Source organism: Pinus tabuliformis, chromosome 1_1 (assembly GCF_031772625.1).
Source record: "Pinus tabuliformis cultivar Carrire ecotype Pingquan chromosome 1_1, CPIR1, whole genome shotgun sequence".
Classification (NCBI taxonomy): Eukaryota; Viridiplantae; Streptophyta; class Pinopsida; order Pinales; family Pinaceae; genus Pinus; species Pinus tabuliformis.
The window spans coordinates 695,408,879-695,421,304 of record NC_142297.1 but is presented as its reverse complement, the minus strand read 5'-3'; positions in this window follow the sequence as shown (position 1 = coordinate 695,421,304).

Here is a 12,426-nt window from a genome sequence, read left to right as displayed (position 1 = left end):
AACACTCTCTAATTCTTCATACATTATAATGCATTATTATTACCTTTTATAGTTTTTTTCCCTCAAGTTTTCTATGATTCACTGTTAAATTTTATTATATTTTAATTATTAATCTAAGCGTTTTTTAAATCATGAAACATTGGAAAATTATATCTAAAACTAATCTTATTTTAAGAAATACAAACTCAACATTACAAGCATTTATCAGTTCAATGACATTTATGACAATTCTTACTTAACAAAGGCAAAGTTCATTATATTTCACTCTTCGCATAAAGTCAAAAAGTTCATACAACAACTGGTCATCCAATTCATTAAATCTTAATACAAGTAAGCATGCCTACAACACACTAGTAATGGAAACCAGCTCTCATGATAACGCAAATTAAATCTCATAATAATAACTGAGCAAACTGTTCTGTTAACCGGCAGGGACTAGCGCCACAACAGTGGCTCCTTGTTTTATATAGTTTATTTATTTTTCTTTTAAATATTATTTATCTTAAAATTGTTTTTTTTTTTTTTTGGGTCTTATAAAAAGATTTATAAGTATTTTTCATTGGTTAAGATCTTATTTTCTTTAAACTTATGGATACACATTAATGATCAAAGGCATGTGGTAAGAGTCGAAGTCTACTTCTTTACAAATCATTTGTAGGTAATCTTAATTGACTTGAATTTCCTTGATAAATGATAATGAATTAATCACAACCGTCTATAAAAATTAATAATAAGTATTATTTTCCTATGTGGTTCACAATCCCCGAAGATCGATGATCTCTACGTCCACGGAATATTTGTACTAGACATATCCCCCCAAAAGGATCACTTCCTGTCAGCTCAACCATAGAGCTTGACACCAAGAGTGTCAAGAGAATTGAACCCATGACCTCTCAATAGCAAAGGTTCTTTAACGATGGGGACTTGAGTATTATCATTACTCGTTAACCATTAAATTATGAATTATGTTCCACGATACAAAAAAAAAAAATAAATAAGTTGTAGTTTAAATCTTCTATGTTTTGGCCCTTTATATTCTATAGTCAATTTTGTTTAAAATCCAATAGGGATCTATTGGAATTACAAGTTTGAGTTGTGAAACCTGTATAATGTGAATTTTTCAACAACTCGATCAGTTTTGTACTTGTGTGACACAAGGTTGATTCTAATCGCTACCACTATATCTTTCGGGCCTATGACCTATCCTCATCTCCATAGACTGGGTTACTTTCAGGGGATTTGAACCTTGGATCTCTTAGTTGACACAATATTTCATATCAAGGTGATTACCAACTAAGCTAGACCCAAGAATACATTTAAAAACATTTTTTTTAAATGGAACTAGTCGATATTTGTATTATTAAAAAAAATGGATTACAAGATCGAAACCCTCAAATGAGTTCCTCGTGACACATAAACTTTATTCCCTTTCTAACTAATTTTTTTCCAAAAACCCCCAAAATACAGACACATTTACATTCCATTTTTCACTACAAATTTATTTTGATCTAGTTTGAATTCTTGTTTTTCTTGAAGAAAAACTTTTTCCTTGGAGAAATTGTTTTTCCTTTCTTCTCAACTTGAGTCAAACCGACATTTTCCGCAAATTCAGGTGGATCATTCTTCAACCACTGCACGATAATATTCTTGAAATCTTCCTCTTCACATGATATGCCCAAGAAATTTCCTTTTCAATGATATTCCTTCTGGTTTTGGAGGAGATCTGTTTTCTATGAGGGTTTGTTGCTTTTCAACTGAAGCTACACCCAAGAATCCCTACTGGTAAGCGATTTTTCTTGCCTAGATTTTGTTGTCGTGGATACGGTTTCTTTGACTGGATCTGCTTCCTTGTTGTCTTCTGGATATTTCTTGTCCTGAAGTTCTTCCTCTTTGAATACTGTATATTGATCACCTTGTGCTCCTTCCCACCATTTGGGCCTCCAAGATTTTTTCCAGTCTTTGTTATTCTGAGAATGCTTGGGGAAATTTTTAATTACATGCCCCATTTCATAGCATGCTCTACACCGAAATGAAATATTCTCATAGTCAAGATTTTGGACCGAAACATATTTTGGAGCCATCAAATTAATCTCCACGGGAAAACCCTTGTTGAAGTCCAACTCCACACAAACGCGGGCATAAGTAGTTTTGAAAAAAATATATACGTTTCAGAACAATGAAGATAGAATTTTCCTAGCACGTTCCCAATGGAGGAAAGCGATGTGTGATACCAGAAATGCAAGGGAAGGTTCAGAAGCCTTACCCAAACTGGGGTTGTGGAGATTGAAGTCATTACCAGGTCAAAATTGGGAGTTTAGGGCTCCATGAAGAGACCAACACTCCCCCAAAACCACGACCCAACTTCACAGATGGCCTTCTTGTCCTCGATATTATAAAGATCCACAGTGAAGAAACCCTGTGCCATAGTGTAAATATTCAGCCCGTTCATCAAAAGTGGCTTCCATGTCTTAGAGATCCATTTACGCAAATCGATCAGCTGCGGCCAGTACATATCAAACCTGCAAAGCAGGCCATTATCCAAAAAATATTTTTCACAACAGCAAGCTTTGTCATCCACATGAACATTGAGGGAAGAAATTTCATGTACCACTGGAAGACAAACCTGAATAAGAGTTAGCTTGACCGGAAACCATATCTGCAAAAGAAACAAAATTTTTAGCCAAATCACAAAGATTCACCATTGAGGGAAGAAATTTCATGTACCATGGAAGACAAACATGAATAAGAGTTAGCTTGACCGGAAACCATATCTGCAAAAGAAACAAAATTTTTAGCCAAATCACAAAGATTCACCATTGAACGATCTTCAGAAAATCCATGCAAAAGCAAAAATTAGACGACTAAAGCAAAACCCTAACTACCCCAAGAGTTTCCAAAACTCCTTCTATCTAGCAACTCTAAAATTCTATTTTAATCCAATATGATAAAATTATTACCATAAATATTTACCCCACATTCAAAAATTCATATTTTAAATAAATAAATAAATCCATAATTTTATTAAAATTTAATTACTCCCATTTAATAATGAACACAAATCCAACCCGGCCTGGAGTATGCCGTAAAACTGCTTCTGCTTGGCTAAGAGCTCGTCTTCCTCGGACGTAAGGAAACAGGTTAACGGCCCAAGACCCAGAGGCATCTGGCAGGAGTGAGAGCCTGCTCCCGATTACGGACCACCAGCAGGGTTATGCCAGGTGGCGTGGTTTTCCTATTTAACAGTGATGAGTCAAACCCAGCATTCGCGGATAGCAGCCAGAGATGGCTGTCCTCACTGTTGGTTTGACACCTGAGTTGATAGGTTTTACCACCTTCGGAAAAAAAAAAAAAATGAACACAAATCCAACAAAATATTGAAAATTGTGACCCTCTTTAAACTCGACTATTTATAATCATCATTCACTTTCATAAAAAGGCTCACGCAACCGTTTTCTTTCGCTGACACTTTCTATATTTTAAAAAAAATAGAAACATTTTTAGTTAAAGTAGTTTTCGTTAACTTTCCTAATTTACCATTGGAATGTAATTATACCTACGTGGACCGAATCTTGTGTGGGACTTCTTGATGTAAGTGTATATATATTTTTTAATACAAAAGCATTATCCGAAACGAATTAAATTTAGTAAATTGCAAGAAAAAATTATCAATTCGAAATTAAACCTCGTAAAATGTACAAGTACCATCCGTTAAGAATTAAACTTAATTAAGTTGCAAAATGCAAGAAACATTATTCATTCGAGATTAAACCTTATAAAATGTAAAAGTACCATCCGTTAAGAATTGCATTGGAATTAAGTGGCATAGAACTTTATAATAAATTTATTGAATTATTTTTTTTGGAGTGTTGGAACTTATTTTAATTTAATTGTTAATTGATAATGATATGAAATGATATTTTAAGGTCCACGATACTAAAAATAGTTTATGAGATTATTAGTTTCTTGTTTTTCGCCTTTTGCAATTCAATCGCTTTAGGATTCAAATTGATGATGAGTTGGTCCAACCTTCCAACAATCCCCTCGCTAAAAAGACAATGCCAAGAAACTGATGCTAACATGTTCTCTGATGTCTTTGAATGCATCACATTCCAAAATGAAATGTTTTTCCGATTCCACAGCCCAAACGTGCAAAATGTACACACCCCTTCTTCCCAAGCTTCTTTAGGCCTTTTCTACCATCCTATTTCACACCGAAATTGATGTGACTTATAATAAAAAAGTTATATTGATTATGATACGTCAATATTCATTCATAATAATAAGAAAACAAAAAACAAAACATTTTATCAATAATTTATAAAAAAGATATGGTAAAAAAAAAAATTAAAGATCAAAAATATTTAAAACTATAAATTATTTAAAATATGTTTTTGAATGTGTTTTTTGGTGTAGTTTAGTTGGCTATCGCCTTGGTATGAAGTATTGTATAGTAAGAGGGCTAAAGATAAAAAAACAATTTTCTAATTTTCAAAATCTTTGCCACACTACACACTACCAACCTTCTTGAATTGTTAAGACAACAAATACCTTATTCTCATGAGCTTCAAAGTGAAATTGGGCATCGGCCAATTCCTAAAACACCATGGGAAGAAATAGTTTATCACGTTGAGCAAGTTTGCTAAACCTTCAACTAATTTAAAATCTCTTGAACCATATTTCCACACGAGTTCATAACTGATCTATAAGAATTTCAATTCCAATACTCCTGAGGGAAGAGAATTCAAACATGGTTGGTGAGATCACCAGACATGTTTCCCTTGTCTAAAATTCCACCACACCATCGCAAATATATTTTATGGCGCTCCATTTCATCATTGCACTGCAGGACGAATTTCAGAGATGGAAATATCATGATGAGAAGAGGTTACTAAAAGGGATGAAGCGAAAATGTTCCAAAGGCCTTAAATAATCCCCTTCCTTATCACTTAAGGGATTGGGCACATGAGTTTATCCTCATAAATTTCAAGCTTTGACTCTGTCATAGAACAAGCATGATTTTCCCTTGCATCAACCTCCCAATTGAGAGCTCTAAGGATGTGAAATAAATCCTTAGAACGAAGTGAAGTCAGAGTCTCTCATATTCTTTGGAGAATCCTATTCAAATGATTTTCGTTTAGGTTCTTTTCACTTACCAGATACTGAATTGATATCATAGATTCTCCAAGGATATATAGGTATATCACACCTTTACCTTTCACGATTAGCAATCCCTAAAGGAGATTGTACAACTCAAACTAATTATTTGTTCTTTTCCCAAGACTCCAAGCATATCTCGTTTCGATAATTCCCTAGGGATTAATGAGAATCCCTCCCCCTCGTGCAACCCCTGATATTATTATAACATATTTTCATTAATATGTAATTGTAATGAAAAAAAAATAACATAAAATATTAAAAGCATTCTTTGACTATAATCTTTTATAGTTTTTGGTGGGATTTTAATGATTATTTTGGCGTAATCTAATTTATAGACGAAATAGCCTTTTTCACTGAAATTCACCAAAATTCCGACAATACAATTTTAAGATTTTTTTTGTTCAAAATACATTTTCGAATGCATAAATGGATTCAACACCGTGAACCCTGGGGCACTCAAGTCATGCAGATTAAACAATTTAAACTCAAGTTTTTCAAAATCTCTGTCAAATCTTTATTAAAATTAACCAAAATTGGTCGTGAAAAAGACCATTTCTTCTGTAAGTTAGACTACACCATTTTTTTTCGACAAATCGTGACTATTTTGTTGTTTAAAATATTTTTTTGATTGTAATGTAGATTCAACACCATGAAAAACCCCTATGGCACTGGGATTGTGAAGAGTTCACAATTCAAACTCGTGATTCCAAGGAATCCTTATCATAACTCAAACTTGTGGTTACAATAAACCCATACCAAATTTTGGTAAATTCTACCAGAAAATGTCTAAAAATTCCAAAACATATAAAAGATAATCTACGACACTATTGAATATTTAATATTCAAATTAAATTAATTTTCAATCCAACAACACACTTTAATATACAAAATATATTATACTTAAAAAAGTTACAATCTTTTATAAACAATGTTTTGAAAATAGAACAACCCAACTTATTACTATAAATTTTCAAGCATATCTTTTTTGTTTTGTTTTTCGATTATTAATATAAAAGGTTTTTTTTTTAATTAAAAAGAGGTGTTGTTTTGAAAAATGGCGAGAATTTGTCCCTTGTTTTTTCAGAAAATTTGACAGTAGGAGCATTTGAATCATGTTTCTATGGTGGAACTAGAGTCAACACCATTAAAAACCCCTAGGCAACCAAAATCTTAAAACCTTGATAGCTATAACTTTTTAAAAAAAATTGTCTAATTTTACAAAATTGTATCAGAATTTCCATTATTTTTCAAGCAAAAACAACGCGTCTTTATTGTTTTAAGGAAAAATGACACTTTAGAATTCGTACATAAGGAAACCCAACTTACCATTCTACATTCTACTGATCGAGACCCTATTCCACAATCCCACTGACGTAGCACAAATTTGTTCATTTATTCATTGGCCGACTTGGTCTCACGGAGGTAGCAACCACAAGCCTAAGCTTGTGTCATATAGCAACATTGTCTCAATACATGAAGAAATATTTGTCCCATCTGTATACGTAATTCTCTGCCAATTGGATCTCACCCTTGTTGTCACAATACATCATTATTTTATCAAGGACCTCCTCAAATAGCTCTCCAAAGAGCTTATTTAACCAAACTTCCTCACAGTTAGCCATGTTAGTAGTAATGTACTCTACCTCAGCCATGCTTAAATCTATGGACATGTATTTCCTACTCATCCAAGATACCATCGCAAACCCAAAACTAAGACAACACTCTGATGTGAATTTCCTGTAAATAACATTTCCTACCTAGTCAACATCGATGTATCCATGTAGTCTCATATCTATGGAAGTATATCTCAAGACAATATTGATCGTTCCATGCAAATATTTTAAAATATTTTTAGCAACAACCCAATGTGCATGAAAGGGCTCGGTCATGAATTAAATCAAAGTCTTCACTACAAAGCATATATCTGGACGAGTGTTTACAAGGAAAATTGATGCCCCAATTAATTGTTGGTACTCAGAGGGGTTTGCCAAGTCAGTTCTAGCAACGTCTCCACTTCTTGAAATTCGTCTCCATCAGTGTGGCTAGGGACTTGCATTCATTCATTCTAAATCTTTCGAGTAGCTTCACAACATACTTTCCTCAAGAAAGGAAAATCTCTCCAAATTTTTGTCAAACTTCTAATCCCAGAAAGTAATGCATCATACCAAGATCCTTAATCTCGAACTTAGAGTCCAACTCCCTGTTACATTTGATCATCAAAGGCTCACTACATTTCAAGAATAGATCTTCAAGATATAAAACCAAAATCAAAGGCATACCTTGAACCACCTTAAAATAGAGGTTGGAGTAAGCACTACTTCTTGTGAATCCAAGCTTCACCAGTTAACTACCAATGTGAACATACTAGGCTTGAGGAGCTTGCTTCAAACCATATAATTCTTTCTTCAACTTGCAAACATGAGTCTTGCTATCCTTTACTTCGAATCCTGAAGGTTGCTCAACATATACTTCTTCCTGTAGAATGTCATGAAGAAATGTCATCTTTGCATCCATCTAGTGAAGGTTCCATCCTTGACAAGCAGCAAGGGAAACATCAATCTTATAGTAGTATAGCATGAAACAAGATAAAATATGTCGTCATAGTCCTATCCTTCTTTATGGGAGGAACATCAGGCCACAAATCTTGATTTATACTTCTTAATACTTTTTTTAACTCCATGGTTGATTTTGTATGGTCATTTTGAAGTTACGGCGGACTTCCCTTCAGGTTTTGGAACAATATCCAATACATCATCCTTCGTAATGGATTCATACACTTTGGCCATAGAATTATTCTAAACATGTTATTTCACTACTTCTTCAAATGTGGAAGGCCCAACTTAAATGATCATACTCATTGTTACAATGTATTCTTGGTATCTACATGGCTTCTTGCTTTCTCTAGAGGACATTTTGGTGAGAACATCTCTCTCAACATCTTTTAATGTATCACGAAGCCATAGTTGTCTCTTCTTAGAAAGAGGATCAATTGGAGGAAGATCCAAGGGGTCCATAGGCTCAATAGGGCCATCAGTTAACTTCCAACATATAAAATTAATTTACAAGGACATACCTTCAACATCATATGATCATCTATTCATGTCCAGAAGCCTTGCTTCATTTTTCAATTGAGGGATTTCTAATAATCCATCACAATCAATAATAGGTGTTGGGATCTCTTGGAGAGTCTCTCCCTCTGAATGAGAAGCCTCTTAAATCATCATTAATCAAAACATCAACCTCTTCCTATTCCAGCACTAGCTCTTCTCTTCCTACACTAGCTCTCTTTTCCTGCATCTTAGATGATTCTTAAGGAGGATCTGCTTATCACTTCTCATATGGAGGTTAGAAGTTTCCAATATTCAAATTCATGCAAAAATAATAAGCAATAATCGAAACATTAAACCTAAACAAGAATAGTGTCATAAAGAAATAACATAAATCTAAAAGGTACTTATCTTTAACAAGAGGTGATCAGATCCCTCTTGAACCATCCTTCAAGAGTTATTACGACCCATTATCCATATAACAATGTTGCCTTCAATACTTCCAGTCGTCTTCATCAACAACCAGGAAAAACCGTGACTAGCCCATCTAAGGTTACACTAAATTTGTCACAATTGCTAGAACAACTTCTCACTTATCATGTTAGGATTTCAAGATTGTATAGATCAAACCTTTATCATATTTTAAGGTTTCTTCTAAACCCTAACCTCATGTTATCCATCAAACCCTAATAACCAAGTTGCCTAGGGTTTCCTTCAAACCATAACATTCTTTTAGGTCTCTTCCATCAACAATGTCTTCACAAGGGTGATATTTAATGACTTTGCTTCAACCCACCTCTAAAACCATCTTATTTTTTCTTAGGGAAGTATTGTTCTTTTCTTTAGATAATTACATTAACAAGTGTTTCATCATTTATATTGCATTCACCCATATCATCATAACATCAACAGAAATTATGTAGAAATAACAATAACATCAACTATGTAATGAAAGAAACAAGGGAACATTATTAAAAAAAAAAAAAAAAAAACAAACAAACAAACAAACTCATGCACACATAGAGACACCACAAGGAGGAAAACCCTTTCAAATTGTTCTTCTTATTAGGTTTTCATATAATGTTCAGCAAAGAGAGAGTACAATGAGCCAATTATTCAATCACAAAACTATCCAACAATACCAACCAAAAAAATATCTGAGAGATAATCCCAATAGACAAATCTACTTCATATCAGAGTTTTCTAGCCTGCGGTCAATGCTCAAGATATGCAGTGAATTGTCATAACATTGTAGGTCACAGCCGCATGGAGCTATTGACCATGTGTACGGTTGCAACACTCTAGTGGCACGGAGAACCTTGCATGCAAGAGACTATAGCCAAAATTTCCTTGTTCCAACCCTACAACTACAGATCAAAAATCATACTTCACATGTGCGTGATTTGGACCCTGCAATTTCGGACCTATACGAACCCGCTTCAGATCTATGTGATCCAATCCGAAGAAGAGAGAGGAAGAATGAATGATAATGATGATGTCCAAATGAGGTTCACTTGACTTGTATTTATAGGCTTTCAAGGGTGTCCAATATCTCTTTTGGTTCGACTTGTCCTTTTGTACACATGTGGGTTTCCATATTAAAAATATATTTTTCCTCAACCAAATTAAATTCTTCCAAGGGCTAGGAGGGGGCTTTCTTGATGAGGAAAGTTTTCCAAAGAAGGGAATTTGTCCCTAAGTTGTTAAATTAACACCAATTTCAGTCTAACTTCTGGGGTTGGAAAGAAGAGGCTGTGCATTTTTTTTAATTTCATAATTTTTGTTTAAAAAATAAGTTTGAAGTGATTCAAAGGGCATAGTGAAGCATAGATATCATTATTTGGTTCCAAAATACCTTGAAACAAAAAAATGGATACACTCAATTAGTCAATAGAGAGCTCTACTATGACGCATGAAGAAAAGGAAGAAATGCAACATGATATATCAAAATTACAAGACCAAGTACAACAAATGTTTCCCTCACAAAGAGTAACAAAAAATGAATTGGAAGCTAAGATGGATGGTTTGAAAAATGGTTTAAAAGAAGACATGGAAGGTTTGAAGGATGGTTTAAAAGCGGAAATGAAAAGCGACATAGAAGGTTTGAAGGATGTTTTAAAAGTAGAAATGGAAGGTTTGACAAAGTTGCTACAAGAAATGATTCCTAATGGCGATAGGGTATTCCATGAAACTCATGATGAGAAAAAAAAAAGGAATGTGAATCATGATTTTAGAGACTCTAGCTATGGGCAGGAGACTAGCCACGTTCCGAAGATCGATATGAGGAAGTTTGATGACAAGGATCTGGTAACACGAATACTACAAATGGAGCAGTTCTTTGATCTACACGATGTCAACGCACACAAAACGTATGCATTGCATCTTTACATTTAGAAACTAATCAATTTGTATGGTATCGATGGCCTTGTTCTTGTAAAGCACTAGTCACTTCGACAATTTTTACGAAGGAATTGATAGCACACTATGAGGATACAATGAGCAATACCTTCTTTAGCCAAATGATAAATCTCAAACATAAGGGTTCAGTTGGGGAGCACATTGAGGACTTCCAAAGATTGAATATCAAGGTAATTGATATTTCAAAGGAGCATCTGATTGATGTCTTCATATGGATTTTAAATGATAACATCCAACATGAGGTTCGTATTTTGGAACCTAAGTCATTAGAGAACACATTTAGGGTGATAAGAAAAGTTGAAATAAAAATTATGGCAACAAGGTGTACCATCCACAATTATAAATATGGAAGTAGTATCATTCCTAGCTTCCCACAACCTACAAGTTTGACACCAAAACAATTGGGGGAAAAAAAGTGAAAAAAGGTTTTGTTATAGTTATGATAGAAAATACACTAAGGTCATAAGTGTGCTAAGAAGAAATCATTTTACACGGATTGTGAAGAGGAGAAAGAAAAGGAACAAGAAACATCAAAAGAGAAGATATACACCAAGAACTATCCCTACGGGTGTTGGGTTATCTTATATTCTTTCCACGACTAGCCCACGTAGTTTACGGGGGGGTTAGAGGGGGGGCGGAGCCCCCCCTTCATTGCACAGACTATGCAGCGGGGGGGTCACAGTGGGGGGGGCAGCCCCCCCTGTATGGGGGCTTTGAGGGGGGGTTAGCCCCCCTCTAAGGGGTCCAAGGCAACGCCCTAGGGAAAAAAAAATTGGACCCTATATTAGGTTGGGCGGACATCCCTATGGTTTTGTGCATGGTTTTCGCACATGGTTTTGGACACGATGGTTTTCGGTCCATGGTTTTGGACGTGATGGTTTTCAGTCCATGGTATTGGATGCTTCGGCGTATTGTAACATTGAAAGGAAAAATCAAGCTGGTAGTCCCAGTTTTGGGATCCAAGTGAAAATATCTGTGTATATGTGTTTTATGTGTTATGCTCTCGCATTGTTTATCTTCTGTGTTTTAGAATTCGTATGCAAGTAATTTATGTACGAGGTTAAAACCTACATTTGGTATCAGAGTTGTTTTGGCTTCAATGGGATGCCTTTGTCGTTGAGGGGTTACGCTCGGGCTTGTGGTAGACCCTGTTTAGTGGGAGATCTGCGGGATCGATTCTAGTGGTGAAAGAAGATGGCGAGAAGTGGAAAGATAGAGATTGAGAAATTTAATAGTTATAGTTTTGAGTTGTGGAAACTCAAGATGGAAGATCTGTTGGTGGATAAAGATCAGTGGATCGTGGTAGATTCGGGTACTACACCAACGAGAGTGTCCGATGAAGAATGGAAGAGAACAATAAGATTTTGTGTCTCAGATTTAGTATTGTTGAATGTATCAGGGGAAGCTATAGCGAAGGCTTTGTGGGACAAGTTAGGGACTTTGTACCAATCTAAGTCTCTGTGAATAAACTGTTCCTACGGAAAATGCTGTATAACCTGAGGATGAAAGATGGAGACTCGGTGACAGAGCATCTGAACGCATTTAATACTGTGGTAAGTCAGTTATTGTCTGTTGATATTAAAATTTCAAATGAAGATAAGTGCATCAGTTTGTTGTGCTCTCTACCAGATTCGTGGGATAGTATGGTTATTGCAATAGGTAGCAATGCCACTGCCTTGCAGTTTGATGAAATAGTCTCATCCTTGCTAACGGAGGAGATGAGACGAAAAAATATGGAGAGCCAGAATGGTGATGCCTTGTCTGTATGAGGATGGTCCCAGAATAGAAACAAAAATAAGTCATC